This window comes from Gossypium hirsutum, chromosome A06 (assembly GCF_007990345.1).
Source record: "Gossypium hirsutum isolate 1008001.06 chromosome A06, Gossypium_hirsutum_v2.1, whole genome shotgun sequence".
In the NCBI taxonomy this organism is placed as follows: domain Eukaryota; kingdom Viridiplantae; phylum Streptophyta; class Magnoliopsida; order Malvales; family Malvaceae; genus Gossypium; species Gossypium hirsutum.
The window spans coordinates 85862348-85883633 of NC_053429.1; the positions used below are offsets into that span (position 1 = coordinate 85862348).

The 21286-nt window shown below is 39.8% G+C and overlaps 1 non-coding gene across 1 annotated transcript; it reads left to right on the forward strand.

Moving 5' to 3' along the window:
* The first annotated feature begins 4805 nt into the window (after positions 1–4805).
* LOC121231216 (small nucleolar RNA R71) lies at positions 4806–4912 on the forward strand. Its single transcript, XR_005929282.1, has one exon. It is a non-coding gene; the product is annotated as a small nucleolar RNA R71 (small nucleolar RNA).
* Positions 4913–21286: the final 16374 nt, after the last annotated feature.

The following is a 21286-nucleotide window of genomic DNA, read 5'->3' on the forward strand; positions in this document are numbered from 1 at the left end:
AGAGTATAAAACTAAGATAGGGAGAGAAGTGAAACTTCCTGTATGATGAATTCCTCGAAATGGAGATCTGGAGAGTAATTGGTTCGAGAGTGGAGAAGGATACTCCGGTGGTCGTAGAGGTTCATTAGGCCATAAGTCCTGTGCCAAAAGGATATTATCTCTAGTGGTAGCTATGGTCGTGGGTGAGCAGGACATGGTAGTCATGGAGAACCTTTCCTGGTGGAGTTTTAGTTCCTATGTGATGATGAGCTTAAGAGCTCTATATAACTGTGATAAAATCAGTAAATTTTTAGGGGATATTAGGAAGAATAATTACTCAAAAAGAAATAACAAAAACTAATAATTAAAAATAGAATTTATAAAATCTAATAAAAATAAAAAGTAGTTTTAATAAAAATTAAAAACATAAAATAATAAATAAATGTTTTTAAACATCTTCATCGCTGGATGGTTCACGAGGTGGGACTGGCAATGAGATGTGGAGGTGCTGACAAATCTGCTGTAGAGTAGCATCAATGTTGTCAAATCGTTAAAAACATTGCTACTCGAATCGAGTGAGGCGCTAAGAGATGTCAGCATATGAAGCCGCCGCATAAACTGGACAAGAGGGTGGTAGTGGCTGGGATGGTGGGTCCTCGTGCTGTAAAGGGACATCATCAGGAATGTCCTCGTAGGCCTCCGCCTTGGTGGATTGGGCGAGACAATATTGAGAAGGGTAGGTTCCTTGGGGCCTCTCGATCATCCTCATGCTAAGCATGCGTGAGATGCCTTGTGGAGACATCTGGCCAATGAGGGTCAAGGATGATTCTTGGGCCGCGGTGTCGAGGAGCCCGAAGTGTCGAGCCAATCGCGTTATATAGGGGCCAATGGAGATGACCCCTTTCCTATGCCGCTCTATCTAGTGCTAAATCGTGAGGGCGATGAAGTAGGCAAGGTCGATGACGTGCCCATGCGACATACACTATAAGAAGTAGGCGTCATGAGTGTTGACGACGCCAGTGCTCTCTCGCCTCCCTGTAATCGTATGAGCTAAAATGACGTGTAGGTAACTCAGGGATGGTGGGAGAACTGATGCCTTGGAGAGGCTAGGATTGTAGGAGGCTGCGCTAGGGGCCAAAGTGTGCTAGCACTTCAAGGGAGAAAAGTGTATGTGGCGAGTGAGAGCATGTAGTTCATTTTCCTCCTTGAACTCCTCCATATATAAGCCTAGTGCAGCACTGAACTTTGGGATGCTTACCTGGCGAACTAACCTGCCTAGTCGAAACTGGACCGTGTCGGGATCATCGTAACTTGTCATTACGATCTGAAGATGGAACGTTGAGCACAGTTCCATCGTGACCTCGAGGTATGTTGGTTCGATGATCCCAAAGAACAGCTCCCAAAGGTCGATGGTTAGGAGGGCCCGAATCGGATCAGCCAACTGAACTTGTTCTATGGCAGCCCAGTCGATGTAGTTGCCCGCAATTAAGGGTCGGGCCTGAAGTATTTGGAAAAGCTCTTCCTGGGGCCCTCGGGGTTACTGTAGGAGAGGGTGACGAATTTCTGTTGTTGGACCCACAGAAGATGACGCTCCCTTCTTTTTCTTTGAGGTAGGTACGACGGTTTTCTTTCCTCGTGAAGACGACATGGTACCTGCTATTATAATCATCAAGTCATCTTAATGAGTGGTCAAAGTAAAAGGAATACAATTTTCAAATTAAAAGCAGAATTTCAGCCACAACCAAACATAACTAATATAATAATTTCGTGACATTATCGTTGTAATGTCATGAGAATGGGTGTAGTAATGGCATGTGTATGACAAAAGAGTGAGGCTTTCCTAACAACTTGTTTTAACATGAGATGTATGATAAATAATCGAAGAATGCAAATTAAATGATAGACATTAGCATGGACATATCATGAGAATAAGCATAGTAAAGTCATGGGTATGAGGTTTTCCTAATAACTCAATTTAACAAAAAATGTAGGATAACTAACCTAAGAATGCAAACTAAATGATAAAATAATGAGAAAAATGAAAAATAGTTCAAAAGCAATGAAGATTATGCTAATAATAAGCATTTGTAATAAGTAAAATAGAAGTGAAAGGAGTAAACAAACGCTAAGGGAGAGAGATTGTGCGTCAAAAATGGAGTGGGAAGCGACACACGGCCGTGGCAGGGAGGCCATGTGGAGTTGCAGTGGCTAGGTTTATGGTTTTTGAATGGGGAAGAAAGTGAATAGTGTAGGGTATTTATAGATTTTGGGCCACACGGCCAGGGCACACGATCGTGTTCCCCAATTTCAGCCCGTGTGATTCGCGAATTTCGAATTTTGGCGCGTCTGACATTTAGTGCACGCCCGTGTTCCTCGGGCGTGTGGGTTCACACGGCCGTGTCGTATGAACGTGTCTAGCTTCATTTGCTTCTTAAACACCCGTGTGTGAACACCCCACGCCCTTGTTAATTTGACAAGTTCGACCACGGGTGTTAGACACGGGTGTGTCATATGCCCGTGCTAGTTTCTCAGTTTCAACCACGGCTCTTCCACACGGGCGTGTCACACACCTGTGTTGTTTTGGCAGGCTCGACCACAACCATGTCGCATGGTCGTGGCGGTTTATCGTAGCCTATGTTTGGGAAAATCCTTACCCTATTTTCACACGGCCATAAGCACGCCCGTGTGCTTGGTCGTGTCTCTGTGGAAAACCTTTATTCGATAGCTCTGTTAGTAAGTTAGATGTTGAAGACTAAATTTTTAAAGAAGTTAATACATTTAGTGCTCAGGTTGCCTCCTGAGAAGCGCTTATTTATACTCTAAGCTTGACTGACCTCTCTATTGAATAATCATGGTGGTTTGAGGAGTTTATACTCCACATTCCTGTCATCAATCTTATCAACATAAGGTTTTAAACGGGTGTTGTTTACCTTAAAAGTGCCAAACTTGGGGTGCCTTACCTCGACCGTACCGAATGGAAAGATACTAAGTACCGTAAGAGGGATTTCTTCATTCGGTGTGCTAGTGACAATGTGGGGATCTGCGGCATCTAATAAGACTCTACCTTAAATCTTAAGTTGATTTGGAAAGGTATTGAGCTCGTTCTGTCATAGATTCGATTTGTCAGGTGTTATTGGTTTATGCGTCCGCCATTCATCGAGTTTCTCGATTTGTAATCTTCGATCTTCATGAATAGGTCCTCTACTATTGCTTGAGAATGACTCATGTGCTTTCTTCAAACTCATTTCCTGTAAAGTAGGTTATATCATATTGTCAGTTCTAGGAGAATAGGTTAAACGATCACCTTCAATTCCCGATGTGTTGCCAGAATTGCGAGCTTGAAGGGTGATTGTTCCGTCTCCCACACGGAGTGTGAGTTCACCTGTTCCAACATCAATAATCATTTTAGCAGTTGCTAAAAGGGCCTTCCCAGAATTAAAGGAGTGTTGCTATCCACCTCTATGTTTAGAACAATAAAGTCAACAGGAAATATAAATTTATAGATTTTAACTAGTACATCTTCAATAATACCCCTAGGGAACCTTATAGTTTTATCTGCTAATTGAATGCTCATCCTAGTTTGTTTGGGTTTCCCGAGACCTAATTGCTTAAACATTTTGTAGGGCATGACGTTAATACTAGCCCCTAAATCAGCTAATGCATTATTAACATCTAAACTACCAATTAAGCAAGGAATTGTAAAACTCCTTGGATCTTTTAGTTTGTTAAGTAGTCTATTTTGGAGAATAGCTGAGCAAACTGCGTTTAGCTCCACGTACGACGCCTCGTCCAACTTCCGCTTATTTGCTAAAAGTTCCTTTAAAAATTTCATTGCGTTTGGCATTTGCGATAGGGCTTCAATAAACGGTAAGTTAATATGTAATTTTTTTAAGAGTTTAAGGAATTTACCAAATTATTCATCTGAGCGGTCTTTCCTTGTCGTGTTGGGGTATGTTACATAAGGTTTATATTCGACATTCACTATTTTGTTTTTATTGTTATCTACCTTACCTTGACCTTTGCTTACCACAGTTTCTTGCCTCGGTTCTAGTTCAAGCTCAACAACTCTTTCTTCATCTTGAATATTAATTGCGTTGAGCTATTCCCTTGGGTTGGGTTCAATATTACTTGGCAAGCTACCTTGTGGTCGTTCGGAAATTAGTTTGGAAAGCTGGCCTATCTGAGTTTTGAGCCCTTGGATCAATGCTTGTTGATTTTTAAGTGTTGTCGCAGTGTTTTGAAAACGAGTTTTTGACACCGAAATAATCTTTGAAAGCATCTCTTCAAGGTCTGGCTTCTTTTCCTGTTGGTAGGGTGGTTGTTGGTAGCCTGGAGGTGGTTGTGGTCTTTGATTTCCTTGACTGCTCCACGAGAAATTAGGGTGGTTTCTCCAACCTGCATTGTAAGTGTTACTATATGGATTGTTTTGAGGTCAAGGATTATTATCCATGTAGTTTAATTGCTCATTATCCATGTTGTGGCCATCAAGTTGGTATTCTGAATGGCTTGTTCCACCTCAACTTGCTTCGTACTGCATTACTGGGTGAACCTGTGAAGAACTAAGAAAACCATCAATCTTTTTATTTAAGAGTTCTACGTGATTAGAGAGCATGGTGACCGAATCGACGTTATAAACGCCAGCTATTTTCGTTGGCTTTGTCCTCATGACTTGCCATTGATAGTTATTCAGTGACATCTCCTCTATAAACTCATAGGCATCTTTAGCTATTTTATTATTGATGGTTCCGCCAGTAGCTGCGCCAACCATTTATCGAGTCGAAGAATTCAGGCCATTATGGAATGTTTGAACCTGTAGCCAAAGTGGTAACCCATGGTGAGGGCACCTTCTCAAAAGGTCCTTGTATCTCTCCCGTGTATCGTAGAGTGTTTCTAAATCCATCTGCACAAAAGAAGAGATATTATTACGTAATTTAGCCGTTTTAGCCAGTGAAAAATATTTTAGTAAAAATTTTTCTGTCATTTGTTCCCAAGTAGTAATTAACCCTCGTGGTAACGAGTTCAACCACTGTTTAGCTTTGTTCCTCAATGAAAAAAGGAATAACCGAAGACGAATGGCATTATCAGAGACACCATTAATTTTAAATGTATCGTATAGTTCTAAAAAGTTGGCTAAATAAGCGTTGGGATCCTTATCTTGCAAACCATCAAACTGAACAAATTGCTGTATCATTTGAATAGTGTTAGGATTTAATTCAAAAGTATTTACAGCTACAGCAGGTCTAACTATGCTCGATTCAGTTCCTATTAAAGAAGGTTTAGCATAATCATACATAGTACGTGGAGCAGGATTTTGATTAATCGCAATTGCAGGAGGTAGCTGATTGCCTTGGTTTTCAGCCATCTCTTCAGTTGGGGGTTAAATATCGTCTTCTTGCTCGTTTTCTGTGTCTATTAAGCTTCGCCTTATTTCTCTTTGAGTTTTGCAAACTGCACGATCGATTTCTTCGTTAAAAAGTAATGGTCCTGACGGATTTCTTCTAGTCATAAACTATAAAAACCTACCAAGAGAAGGAAAAAGTAAATTAATAAATAATAATAATAAATTAAAGTGCACGAAAAATAAATGGCTAAAGTAATAAAAATTGAGTGTTCCTAATATTTTAGTTCCCCGGCAACGGCGCCAAAAACTTGATCCCGTGATTTCGTGATAGGTTTTAAACATTTATAATTACTCGTTCTTGAACTAACTATTATCGCGATGTAGGCAGGTGTACCTATCGAACAGTAGTATAGTTTTAGCAAAACCGGATTGTCGAACCCAAAGGAACTAAAAGTACTAGTAATGACTGTCTTTTTATTATCTAGCCTAAGAATAAAGAGGTTTTTGTTTTAACTAATTAATTATCTAAACTAAGAATGCACAGAGAATGAAATTGGGGAATTGCTTTTGGAAAAATCGATTGAATGAAGACAATACATAAGATAAAATCCACCTAGACTATACTTGTTATTCTGGCTCCGAATCGGATGATTTATTCATTTAACTTGTTCTGTAGAGATCCCTATGTTATGTTATTATCCCTATTCAAGACTAATAACATATAATTCCTAGATTGAATAACCAAGACTTTTCTCTAATTAACACTCTAGGGTTGCATTAACTCGATCTATGGATCCCCTTATTAGGTTTCACCCTAATCTGGAAATATCTTGTCACCTTATGTCTAGGTGCGCAATCAACTCCACTTAATTATGACAAATGTACTATTAAACAGGATCTATTCCTCCTTTGAATAAGAGCTTATCTTGAATCAGTATCCTGGGATATCAAAACAAGAATTAAGAACACATAATTAAGAACAAGTCAAATATTTATCATACAATTCAGAAAATAATAACAAGATTTGTCTTAGGTTTCATTCCCCTTAGGTACTTAGGGGATTTAGTTCATAACTAAATAAGAAAACATCCCAGAATAATAAAGAATACAAAACATAAAGAAAGCCCAAAACTCCTGAAGGGGAATTGAGGATAGATATTCAGTCTTGATGATGAATCCGGCTTCTAAGATGAATCAATCGCCTTTCCTGGAGTAATTCCTTACCCCCTACTCTGTCCTCTCTTTTCTTCCTTCTCTAGGGTGTATTTATAGGCTTTGCAATGCCTAAAAGCCCTCAAAATTAGCCTTTTTTGAATTGGACTCAACTTGGGCTCGGCAGGGACATGCCCGTGTGGCACGCCTGTGTGCGATTACTTTAGGCCATGCTCGAGCCTGCTAAATTGACACAGCTGTGTAGTCGACCTGTGTGAGGAGGTCCAGGCCGTGCTCAAGCCTGACTTCTCGTTCCTTTCTCTCTCTTATGCTCTTCTAAGTGTAAAACATGAAATTAAAGCATTAGGAGCATCGAATTCACCAATTCTAATGGAAAAGCATCCAAAAAATGCGTTAAACATGGGGTAAAAATATGTATAAATTATAATTTATCAATTGTTCGTAAAGAAGAAAGACAGAACAATGAGAATGTGCATTGAGTATCGACAACTCAACAAGGTTATGATAAAGAACAAGTATCCTTTCCGAGAATTGATGATTTGTTTGATCAGTTAAAAGGGGAAATAGTGTTTTCGAAGATTGATTTGAGATCGGGTTATTATCAGTTTAGAGTTAAAGACTTAGATGTGCCAAAAACTGCATTTAGAATGAGGTACGGAAATTATGAATTCCTTGTTGTGCCTTTTGGACTAACTAATGCTCCTACCATTTTTATGGATTTGATGAATCGAATTTTCCAATCGTATTTAGACAGATTCATTGTTGTGTTCATTGATGACATTCTGATCTATTCACGAGACGAGTCTGAACATGCCGAGCATTTGAGGATTGTGCTACAAGCTTTGATAGACAAGCAACTATTTGCTAAATTCAGCAAATGTGAATTTTGGCTCCGAGAAGTCAGATTTTTGGGACATATTACTTCAGCGGAAGGCATACGAGTTGATCCGAACAAGATTTTAGCGATTGTTGATTAGAAACCACCTAGAAATGTGTCTGATGTCAGAAGTTTCTAGGGTTATTTGGTTACTACCGACGCTTAGTAAAAAGATTATCGATGATTACTACACCGATGACTAGATTATTACAGAAAGATGTGAATTTTGAGTGGTTTGGGAAAAGCCAACAGAGTTTCGAGCAGTTGAAAGCGTTATTAACTGAGGCACTAGTTTTGGTTCAACCTGAGTCGGGTAAAGAATTTGTGGTTTACAATAACGCGTCATTGAATGGTTTGGGTTGCATGTGGATGCAAGAGGGAAAAGTTGTAACACCCCGAACCCGAAACCGACACCGGAGTCGAACACGAGGTGTTAACTGGCTTTAACCCCTTACAAAATTTATTTTCCAGACACTGCCCAATCTGTGTACTAGCCGCTTTAAAAATCATATCTTGAGTTTCGTAACTCGAAAATCAGTTTCGTAATTTTTCCCAGAAACTAGACTCATGTGCCCATCTATGTATATTTTTCTAGAATTTTTGGTTGGGCCAATTAGTACAGTTTATTAGTCAAAATCCCCCAAGTTGCAGGGGTCGACTACACTGACCTTTGCCCATTACGACTGGGATATCTCCCTGCACGGGGCTTCAATACTATTGCCGTTTGTTTCTATGAAAACTAGACTCAGAGAGGAATCTGCACATATATGGTACGACCCCTAATTATCTCTGGTTAATTTATAATGAATTTCCCAAGTCGGAGCAGGGAATCCAGAAACCGTTCTGGCCCTGTCCCACTAAAATCTGATTATCTCTTAATATACTGCCCATATGATCTTTTCGTTACTTCCTCATGAAAGCAGACTCATCGAGCTTCGATTACATAATTTATTCATCAATTAATTCCACTCCCACTATTTTTAGTGATTTTTCAATCTCATGACACTGCTGCTGCCAGCATCTGTTACGAAAGTAACTAGGTCCATTTCATGCCTACCCTTGATCCAATTCAATCGAACATTCGTGCCATTTTCGCATGGCTTAAAGTTTACATGCCATAATTCAAACACAACGTACTAGCTTATACATGCCAAAATGATCTTCTAAACACACTAAGAAGAAAGTACCAAAACTTGCTATCCGGTGTGATGACTTCAATGACGGCCCGACCCCGCAAAAATAGATGAGTCCAAGCAACCTATAGTGGGTGACAAGGAAACATCGAGTGAGTTTATAACTCAGTAAGTCATAAGCAATGCACTACCATCTATCAACAACATTATCACAAGAGGAAACAAAATGGAACGAGACAATTTACTCCATCCATACCGAACCATACCATAGTTCATCCAACTTATCAATTCAATTTCATATCAATTCATGCATTCACATTCTATATACTCATCAATAGGACATTGAAGCAATTTCATAAATCGATTTATTTTCGTTACAATCAAACGACTATACGACCTTTCACCCATCCTACGATAAAACTTATGTACGTGACTTCAAGTATATTTGTCACATAGGTTCGAACTTACCGAGCTCAACACCAAGTATAAGCATAGCACCTATTAGCCACGTACTCAAGACACTTACCCGACCCGCTGTCCGCGATCGACTCAATAGTGTCGCACACATAGTGTCCATAATAATTCACGAATGTATATTGAGCCCGCACACTCAGTGCTATATAATCAACTCGCACACTTAGTGCCACGTAATCAAATCGCACACTTAGTGCTACATAGTCAGACTCGCACACTTAGTGCCGCATGCTCAATTCGCACACTTAGTGCATCATATTCATTTCGCACACTGAGTGCAACATAGTCAAATCGCACCCTTAGTGCTGTACAATTTAATCCCGCGCACTTAGCGCCCATCTCATGGTCATAAATGGTTATCCCGCACGTTTAGTGCCGAGATCAACAACTCAGTACATCTTACCTCTTTTCATTCATTCAACAATTTCATCATCACATACGTACATGCATATATATATGTATATTTATTCATTCCAATCAGCATCAATACATACACATTATGACCATTTGAAATACTACCCACTACATGCTTAATGACTTACATTATGTTGGGTAAAATAATTCCGAGTCGGCTACTCGATGACCTTCGATTTCCCCTTGTTGGACGCCTCTTCTTTAGGTTCTTGAGCTTAAATAATACAAATAAGAGTATTCAATATTTAACTCAATAACATGAATTTATTTATCACATTCGGCAATCACACATCATTAAATTTTCAAACCAAGATGTCATTATATGACCACATATACACATATCCATATACTCAAGCTCAATAATTATAATGTAATATCATGTACCCACTTTAAGTATATTGCCGAATATACTTAATCATACATTCACCTAACCAAAACAATTTCCTAAAATCTTCATATCATTTATACACTAGGCCGATTGCCCTCACCAAGTTCACCTATGTTCTTCAACAATTCCTTCATTGATCAAGCACATATTCGGCTAAGAAATGGCAATTTTAGCAACCTTCGATTTAGTACTTAACTTTTACCACATATCAAATAACTCATTTCCTTACTCATGTGACCACGTATATTCGGTCATGCATACACACATAAAATCAATTTGGAGACTCTATCAATCCAACATACATTCGGCACCTTCATCCACCATTCTACCAAGCATGTAATATTCAAACACAACCAAACCCACATTCGGCCCTAGCTCATAACAAGGTAGCCGATTTATTTATTTATTTATTTTTTTATAGTTCAAACACTCCTCTATCATCATTCACCTAACTTTAACATGAACCAACAAAACTCACCATTTCTCATCCAAATAACATGAACAACAACCATTCCTTGAACCCTTTCTCATGACCGATTGCTCATGTTATCAACAAGATTCAAGGTTTAAACATGGGCTATTTAAAACATGCATGCATCTCAAAGACAACATCAAACATACCTTAGTCTAGCAACCACCATAGCCGATTTTCTCAAGCCTTTTTCCCCCTCCTTTCTTGCCTCTATTCGGCCAAGGATGTTCAAGAATGAACTCTTTTTTTTTTCTTTCTTCAATTCACGGCAACAAGGGGGGGTGAGACCATGTTATTTTTTTTTCCATCACCCTTCCTTTCATTTTTTTAATCACCATGCTTATTATTTTATTTTTCTTAACATGCATCACTAGCATAACATGTTGGAGACATGTTCCACCTATAGCATGGCCGGCCACTACATATTAGAGAGGGGGAATTTGACATGCAAGACCCCTTTTTTCTTCCACATGCACTAATAGGTCCTCATGCATTGACCTATCACATTTTTAAATTTTCTCATATAAGTCCTATTGACTAAATTCACATGCAATCGACTAAATCGAAGCTTGAAATTTTTACACATTCATGATTACATATTCTAGACAATAAACATCACATTCAAACCTTTCGGTGACTCGGTTTAGTGGTCCCGAAACCACTTCCCGGCTAGGGTCAATTTTGGGCTGTCACAACTCTCCCCCAGTTAAGAAATTTTCGTCCTCGAAAATCTTACCAGTAAATAGGTTTGGATATCGTTCTTTCATCGAGCTCTCGGGTTCCCAAGTTGCTTCCTCGATCCCGTGTTTGAGCCACAACACCTTAACCAACGGAACCCCTTTGTTTCGCAACTCTTTCACCTCACGAGCTAGGATACGTATCGGTTCTTCTTCATAACTCATATCGGCTTGAATTTCAACCTCTGATGGGCTAATTATATGCGACGGATCAGATCGATAGCGTCGAAGCATCGAAACATGAAAGACATCGTGAATCTTTTCAAGCTCAGGGGGCAAAATCAATCTATACGCAACTGGCCCCACTCGTTCGGAGATTTCGTACGGCCCAATAAATCTCGGGCTCAACTTGCCCTTACGGCCAAACCTAAGTACCTTTTTCCAAGGCGAAACTTTAAGGAACACTTTATCTCCCACCTGATATTCAATGTCCTTCCGTTTCAGATCCGCATACGATTTCTGACGATCTGTGGCTGCCTTCAAACTTTCACGGATTACTTTTACTTTCTGTTCGGCATCTTTAATCAAATCAACTCCGAAAATTTTACTTTCACCGAGCTCGGTCCAAAACAATGGTGTACGGCATTTACGACCGTACAATGCCTCGTAAGGTGCCATCTTAATACTTGATTGAAAACTATTGTTGTAAGCGAATTCAATCAAAGGTACATACCGTTCCCATGAACCACTAAACTCAAGGATGCAGCATCTCAGCATGTCCTCGAGTATCTGAATTATCCGCTCGGATTGACCATCGGTTTGGGGATGAAAAGCGGTGCTAAAATGCAGCTTGGTACCCAGAGCTTCTTGCAATTTCTTCCAAAATCGCGAGGTGAATCTCGGATCTCTATCCGACACGATAGAAATAGGTACTCCATGTAATCTCACAATCTGAGTAACATACAATTCGGCTAGTTTATCCAATGAAAAATCCGTACGCACGGGGATAAAGTGAGCCGACTTAGTCAGCCTATCAACAACAACCCAAATCGCATCCTTCTTACTTGCGGACAATGGCAGTCCGGACACAAAGTCCATTGTGACTCGGTCCCATTTCCACTCGGGTATCATGATCGGCTGAAGTAACCCTGAAGGCACTTGATGTTCCGCTTTCACTTGTTGACATATTAAACATCTCGAAACAAAGTCGGAGATGTCTCGCTTCATACCATGCCACCAAAACCGACGTTTCAAGTCGTTGTACATTTTCGTGCTCCCCGGGTGAATTGACATTCGGCTACAATGGGCTTCGTTCAGGATCATCGGAATGAGTTCCGAATTCCTTGGAACGCACAAACGACTTCTAAACCTCAAACAACCATCATCATCAATCTGAAACTCCGATTCCTTGTTCGGAACACACTCAGCTCGTTTTGCAACCAATTCATCATCGACTTTCTGAGCTTCACGAATTTGATGAGTCAATAATGGTTTGGCTTTTAATTCAGCTACTAACACATTGTCAGGTAGAACAGACAAGTGTACATTCATCGCTCGCAAAGCAAACAGTGATTTCCGGCTTAAGGCGTCCGCAACCACATTAGCCTTTCCCGGGTGGTAATCAATGACAAGCTCGTAATCTTTCAACAATTCAAGCCAACGTCTTTGTCGCAGATTCAAGTCCCGTTGAGTCATCAAATATTTGAGACTTTTGTGATCCGAAAACACATGGCACTTCTCGCCAAACAAATAATGTCGCCATATTTTCAATGCAAACACAATGGCGGCTAGTTCGAGATCATGGGTCGGATAATTTCTCTCGTGTGGCTTCAATTGTCTCGACGCATAGGCCACAACTCGACCTTCTTGCATCAATACGCAACCCAACCCGAGTAGGGATGCGTCACTATAAACGACAAACTCTTTACCCGATTCGGGTTGTACCAAAATTAGAGCTTCAGTCAGATGAGTTTTCAGTTGATCGAAGCTTTTCTGACATTTCTCCGTCCATTCGAACTTAACATCCTTCTGAAGTAGCTTCGTCATTGGTGTGGCTATCATCGAGAAACCTTTGACAAATCGTCGGTAATAACCGGCGAGCCCTAGAAAGCTCCGGACTTCGGTAACATTTCTCGGAGGCTTCCAGTTAAGTATGGCTGAAATTTTGCTCGGGTCAACCCGAATACCCGATGCGGATACCACATGACCCAAGAAGCTAACCTCTCTTAGCCAGAACTCACACTTACTGAACTTAGCATATAACTGCTTATCCCGCAAAATTTGCAACACTAGCCTCAGATGCTCAGCATGTTCGGCCTCATCTCTTGAATAGACCAAGATGTCATCAATAAACACAACTACGAACCGATCCAAATACGGCCTAAAGATCCGATTCATCAAATCCATAAACACCGCAGGGGCATTAGTGAGCCCAAACGGCATCACTAAGAACTCATAGTGACCGTACCTCGTTCTGAAAGCAGTTTTGGGTACGTCCGAATCTCGAATCCGCAACTGATAATAACCCGATCTCAAATCTATCTTTGAAAACACCGATGCCCCCTTTAATTGATCGAACAGATCATCAATACGCGGCAACGGATATTTATTCTTTATCGTCACTTTATTCAGTTGACGATAATCAATGCACAACCTCATGGTTCCATCCTTCTTTTTCACGAACAATACTGGTGCACCCCAAGGTGAGAAACTCGGTCGAGCGAAACCTCTATCCGTCAATTCTTGCAACTGAGCTTTCAACTCTTTTAACTCGGTTAGTGCCATACGATACGGAGCGATCGAAATAGGCGTAGTTCCAGGTACAAGCTCAATACCAAACTCTACCTCCCGAACAGGTGGCAAACCCGGTAACTCTTCAGGAAAAACATCCGGGTATTCACAGACCACCGGCACCGATTCGGGTTTCTTTTCTAACTCCTTGTCATCAAGTACATACGCGAGGTATGCTTCGCACCCTTTCCTTACATATTTCTGGGCCAACATTGCTGATATTACAGCTGGCAACCCCCTTAAGTCCGCAGACTCAACTCGGATTATCTCGTTATTTGCGCACCTCAAATCGATAGTCTTGCTTTTGCAATTCACAACCGCATCATGCGCGGTTAACCAATCCAAACCAAGAATAACATCAAACTCGTCGAACGGCAAAAGCATCAAATCAGCCGGAAAACAGGATTCTCGGATTATTAGAGGGCATCTCTTACACACTTTATCAACAAGTACACATTGACCCAAAGGGTTTGATACTCGAATTACGAGCTCAGTAGACTCAACAGGTAGAGTCTTACTGCTTGCTAAGGTTTCTCATACATATGAATGAGTAGAACCAGGGTCAATCAATGCAATCACATTAGTATCAAAGAGAGTGAAGGTACCAGTGATGACGTCGGGGGAGGATGCCTCCTCTCGTGCGCGAATGGCATATGCTCTAGCAGGAGTACGGTTCTCGGCGCGATCGGCCGTATCAGAGGCCCCCCTCTGACTACCACCCCTGCCTCCTAATATTCTCGGTGGTCTACCTCTAGATGTCACTCCACTAGGTCTTGCACCTTGAATCTTATTCTTCTCATCCAGCTCCGTGCAATCTCTAATGAAGTGGTCCTTCGAACCGCATCCGTAACAGGCCCTGTTAGTAGACTTGCCCCAACATTCACCTAGGTGTCGTCTTCCACATTGGGGACATTCAGGTTTCTCGTGACTATTATTGCCCACACTAGCTACCGAAGTAGCTCGGGAGCCCATCGATGGTCTTGCCCTGATGGAAATTCCCGCAGTCGCCCTCGACTTATTAATGTCCTCCCTGAACTTCTTCACAGCTGAGAACGGAGCTTTACCCGTCGATCTTTTACGATAATCTCTAGCTTCAAATTCAGCCTTCCTCTTCTCCTTTCCAAGTTCCTCCGCCTTGCAGGCTCGTTCGACTAGTGTTACGAATTCCTTTATTTCCAAAAACCCGTTAGTAGCTTTAAATCTTCATTCAATCCTTCCTCGAATCTTTTGCACATAGCAACCTCATCAGCTACACACTCCCGGGCATACCTACTAAATCTTACGAATTCATGTTCGTATTCAGATACAGTCATACGGCCTTGCTTGAGTTCCAAGAACTCCTTACGCTTCTGGTCAATGAACCGTTGGCTAATAAATTTCTTCTGGAATTCCGTTTGAAAGAAGTCCCAAGTTACTCGCTCGTTCGGGACTATGGAAATCAAGGTCCTCCACCAATAGTAGGCTGAGTCTCGCAACAAAGATACAACACATTTTAGACATTCATCGGGTGTGCATGACAATTCATCGAACACCCGAATGGTGTTATCAAGCCAGAACTCGGCCCTTTCGGCGTCATCAGTTACTATGGCCTTGAACTCCTCGGCCCCACGCTTCCTAATCAAGTCTACAGGTGGCTTACTCAGCCTCACAGGATCAGTGACTGATGGCCTTACAGGCTCTTGGGGTGGATTATTCAAATTTGGGAATTGTTGGACAGCCGGGTTGGCTCGGGCATATTGCGCGACCCACTCATTCATCATGGTAAAGAAGGCTTGTTTAGCCCCCTCACCTTGATTATTCGCAGATGACTGAGGTTCAACAGGCGGCGTCCCTTGTGCAGGAGCAGCCGCTACGCTCTCAACGTCATCCGCTAGGGTTCTTTCTTCACCGGGATCCATTTACTAATCAAGACAAAAACATTTCAACCGTCAGAAGTCATCACCCTTTTAAACATTAACATTATGGCATGTATAGCTAGACTCATAGGTGCTATGGTAGTCCTAGAACCGACTAAACCATAGCTCTGATACCAATAAAATGTAACACCCCGAACCCGAAACCGACACCAGAGTCGAACACGAGGTGTTAACTGGCTTTAACCCCTTACAAAATTTATTTTCCAGACACTGCCCAATCTGTGTACTAGCCGATTTAAAAATCATATCTTGAGTTTCGTAACTCGAAAATCAGTTTCGTAATTTTTCCCAGAAACTAGACTCATGTGCCCATCTATTTATTTTTTTCTAGAATTTTTGGTTGGGCCAATTAGTACAGTTTATTAGTCAAAGTCCCCCAAGTTGCAGGGGTCGACTACACTGACCTTTGCCCATTACGACTGGGATATCTCCCTGCACGGGGCTTCAATACTGTTGCCGTTTCTTTCTATGAAAACTAGACTCAGAGAGGAATCTGCACATATATGGTACGACCCGTAATTATCTCTGGTTAATTTATAATGAATTTCCCAAGTCGGAGCAGGGAATCCAGAAACCGTTCTGGTCCTGTCCCACTAAAATCTGATTATCTCTTAATATACTGCCCATATGATCTTTTCGTTACTTCCTCATGAAAGCAGACTCATCGAGCTTCGATTACATAATTTATTCATCAATTAATTCCACTCCCACTATTTTTAGTGATTTTTCAATCTCATGACACTGCTGCTGCCAGCATCTGTTACGAAAGTAACTAGGTCCATTTCATGCCTACCCTTGATCCAATTCAATCGAACATTCGTGCCATTTTCGCATGGCTTAAAGTTTACATGCCATAATTCAAACACAACGTACTAGCTTATACATGCCAAAATGATCTTCTAAACACACTAAGAAGAAAGTACCAAAACTTGCTATCCGGTGTGATGACTTCAATAACGGCCCGACCCCGCAAAAATAGATGAGTCCAAGCAACCTATAGTGGGTGACAAGGAAACATCGAGTGAGTTTATAACTCAGTAAGTCATAAGCAATGCACTACCATCTATCAACAACATTATCACAAGAGGAAACAAAATGGAACGAGACAATTTACTCCATCCATACCGAACCATACCATAGTTCATCCAACTTATCAATTCAATTTCATATCAATTCATGCATTCACATTCTATATACTCATCAATAGGACATTGAAGCAATTTCATAAATCGATTTATTTTCGTTACAATCAAACGACTATACGACCTTTCACCCATCCTACGATAAAACTTATGTACGTGACTTCAAGTATATTTGTCACATAGGTTCGAACTTACCGAGCTCAACACCAAGTATAAGCATAGCACCTATTAGCCACGTACTCAAGACACTTACCCGACCCGCTGTCCGCGATCGACTCAATAGTGTCGCACACATAGTGTCCATAATAATTCACGAATGTATATTGAGCCCGCACACTCAGTGCTATATAATCAACTCGCACACTTAGTGCCACGTAATCAAATCGCACACTTAGTGCTACATAGTCAGACTCGCACACTTAGTGCCGCATGCTCAATTCGCACACTTAGTGCATCATATTCATTTCGCACACTGAGTGCAACATAGTCAAATCGCACCCTTAGTGCTGTACAATTTAATCCCGCGCACTTAGCGCCCATCTCATGGTCATAAATGGTTATCCCGCACGTTTAGTGCCGAGATCAACAACTCAGTACATCTTACCTCTTTTCATTCATTCAACAATTTCATCATCACATACGTACATGCATATATATATGTATATTTATTCATTCCAATCAGCATCAATACATACACATTATGACCATTTGAAATACTACCCACTACATGCTTAATGACTTACATTATGTTGGGTAAAATAATTCCGAGTCGGCTACTCGATGACCTTCGATTTCCCCTTGTTGGACGCCTCTTCTTTAGGTTCTTGAGCTTAAATAATACAAATAAGAGTATTCAATATTTAACTCAATAACATGAATTTATTTATCACATTCGGCAATCACACATCATTAAATTTTCAAACCAAGATGTCATTATATGACCACATATACACATATCCATATACTCAAGCTCAATAATTATAATGTAATATCATGTACCCACTTTAAGTATATTGCCGAATATACTTAATCATACATTCACCTAACCAAAACAATTTCCTAAAATCTTCATATCATTTATACACTAGGCCGATTGCCCTCACCAAGTTCACCTATGTTCTTCAACAATTCCTTCATTGATCAAGCACATATTCGGCTAAGAAATGGCAATTTTAGCAACCTTCGATTTAGTACTTAACTTTTACCACATATCAAATAACTCATTTCCTTACTCATGTGACCACGTATATTCGGTCATGCATACACACATAAAATCAATTTGGAGACTCTATCAATCCAACATACATTCGGCACCTTCATCCACCATTCTACCAAGCATGTAATATTCAAACACAACCAAACCCACATTCGGCCCTAGCTCATAACAAGGTAGCCGATTTATTATTTTTTTTTTATAGTTCAAACACTCCTCTATCATCATTCACCTAACTTTAACATGAACCAACAAAACTCACCATTTCTCATCCAAATAACATGAACAACAACCATTCCTTGAACCCTTTCTCATGACCGATTGCTCATGTTATCAACAAGATTCAAGGTTTAAACATGGGCTATTTAAAACATGCATGCATCTCAAAGACAACATCAAACATACCTTAGTCTAGCAACCACCATAGCCGATTTTCTCAAGCCTTTTTCCCCCTCCTTTCTTGCCTCTATTCGGCCAAGGATGTTCAAGAATGAACTCTTTTTTTTTTCTTTCTTCAATTCACGGCAACAAGGGGGGGTGAGACCATGTTATTTTTTTTCCATCACCCTTCCTTTCATTTTTTTAATCACCATGCTTATTATTTTATTTTTCTTAACATGCATCACTAGCATAACATGTTGGAGACATGTTTCCACCTATAGCATGGCCGGCCACTACATATTAGAGAGGGGGAATTTGACATGCAAGTCCCCTTTTTTCTTCCACATGCACTAATAGGTCCTCATGCATTGACCTATCACATTTTTAAATTTTCTCATATAAGTCCTATTGACTAAATTCACATGCAATCGACTAAATCGAAGCTTGAAATTTTTACACATTCATGATTACATATTCTAGACAATAAACATCACATTCAAACCTTTCGGTGACTCGGTTTAGCGGTCCCGAAACCACTTCCCGGCTAGGGTCAATTTTGGGCTGTCACAAAAGTGATAGCTTATGCCTCGAGACAGTTGAAGCCGCATGAAAAGAACTATCCGATGCATGATTTAGAGTTGGCCGCTATTGTTTTCATATTGAAAATTTGGCGAAATCATCCTTATGGTGAAAAATGTCACATCTTTACTGATCATAAGAGCTTGAAATACATAATGACTCAAAAAAATCTAAACTAGAGACAACGAAGATGGCTCGAGTTATTGAAAGATTACAAATTAGTCATTGATTATCATTCGGGGAAAGCAAATGTAGTCGTAGATGCTTTGAGTAGAAAATCTCTATTTGCTTTGAGAGCAATGAATACAAGACTAACTTTTTCTGATAATGGTTCAATTCTAGTAGAGTTGAAAGCAAACTGGTTTTTCTACAGCAAATTTGTGAAGCTCAAAACTGTGATACTGAGTCGCAAGCTAAAAGGATGCAATGTGAGTTGAATAGTGATACAGATTATCAAATTGGAAATGATGATTATTTAATGTTCCAAAATAGAATTTGTGTGCCAAAGAATTTCGAGCTTATTCAGAAAATTTTATACGAGGCACACAGTGGTTGCTTATCTGTTCACCCGGGGAGTACCAAAATGTACAATAACTTCAAACAATTGTATTGGAGGTAGACATTTTTGAATTAGTATCAAAGAGTTTGATTTGTCAACAAGTCAAAGCTGAACATCAAGTGCCCTTGGGATTACTATAGCCTGTGATGATACCAGACTGGAAATGGGATAGAGTTACGATAGATTTCGTATTTGGATTACCCTTGTCTCTGAAAAAGAAAAATGTCATTTGGGTTGTCATTGATCGACTAGAAAAATCTGTACATTTCATTCTGGTACGTACAGACTATTCACTTGATAAACTGGCTGAATTGCACATATATGAGATTGTTAGATTGCACGAGGTGTCAGTTTCAATTATTTTGGATAGAGATCCGAGGTTTACATCATGATTTTGGAAGCAATTGCAAGAAGCTCTGGGTACGAGATTGAATTTTACTATAACATTTCATCCGCAAACTGACAGTCAGTCTGAGAGAGTAATTCAGGTTCTCGAAGATATGCTCTGATGTTGTGTTTTAGAGTTCGAAGGCAACTGAGAGAAATATTTTTCATTGGTTGAATTTGCGTATAATAATAGCTTTCAATCAAGCATAAAAATAGCACCGTATGAAGATTTATATGGTCGTAAATGCAGAACACCATTGTATTGGACTGAGCTTAGCAGGAATTAGATTGATGGGGTTGATTTGGTTAGAGAAACTGAAGAGAAAGTGAAAGTAATTCGTGACTATTTGAAAGTAGCTTCAAATCAACAAAAATCGTACACAAATTTGAAATGGAAAGACATTGAATTTTAGATTGGTGATAAAGTATTTCTGAAATTGTCTTCATGGAAAAAAATCATTTGATTTGATTGTAAAGGTAAACTGAGTTCATGTTTCTTCGAGATGTATGAGATCATTGAAAGAATAGTTCTAAAGACATATCAGCTAGCATTACTATCAGAATTAGAAAAGATCCATAATGTTTTTCATGTGTCGATATTGCGTCGATATAGATCGAATCCTTCACATGTAATTTCTCCGGCAGAGATTGAAATTCAACCTAATATGACGTACAATGAAGAACCGATCAGAATTCTAGCTCTAGAAATTAAAGAGTTGAGAAATAAATAAATAGCTTTAGTGAAATTCTTGTGGCAACGACACGATGTCGAAGAAGCCATGTGGGAACCCGAGGAAGCTATGAGAAAACAGTACCCTAACTTATTCACTGGTAAGATTTTCGGGGAAGAAAATACCTAAGGGGAAGAGTTGTAACAACCCATTTTTCGTCAAATCAAAATAGTGGTTTTGGTACCACAAATCCAAAGTTGAAATATTTATTTTATTATTATTTTAATGTCTACAGCATGATAATATGTTTGTGTGAAAATTTCGTTAAAAAATTTTATCGTTTGATTAGTCAATTTGATAAAAAAGATTAAATCGAGTAAAGTGTAAAAGTTGTGTTCCATTAGCTAAAGGTGTCTAATACCTATAAAACCTCAAAGTTAAAGCCCTCAAGTTGTAATTGATCGTGATTTTCATGATGACAGGTTTTAAATATTTATAAAGAATCGTTCTTGAAACTAACTATTATCACGATGTAGGTAAGTGTACCTATCGAACAGTAGTACAATTTTAGCAAGACCTGATTGTCGAACCCAAAGGAACTAAAAGTACTAATAATGACTGTCTTTTTATTATCTAGCCTAAGAATAAGGGGGTTTTGTTTTAACTAACTAATTATCTAAACTAAGAATTCACAGAAAGTAGAACTGGGGAATTACTTTT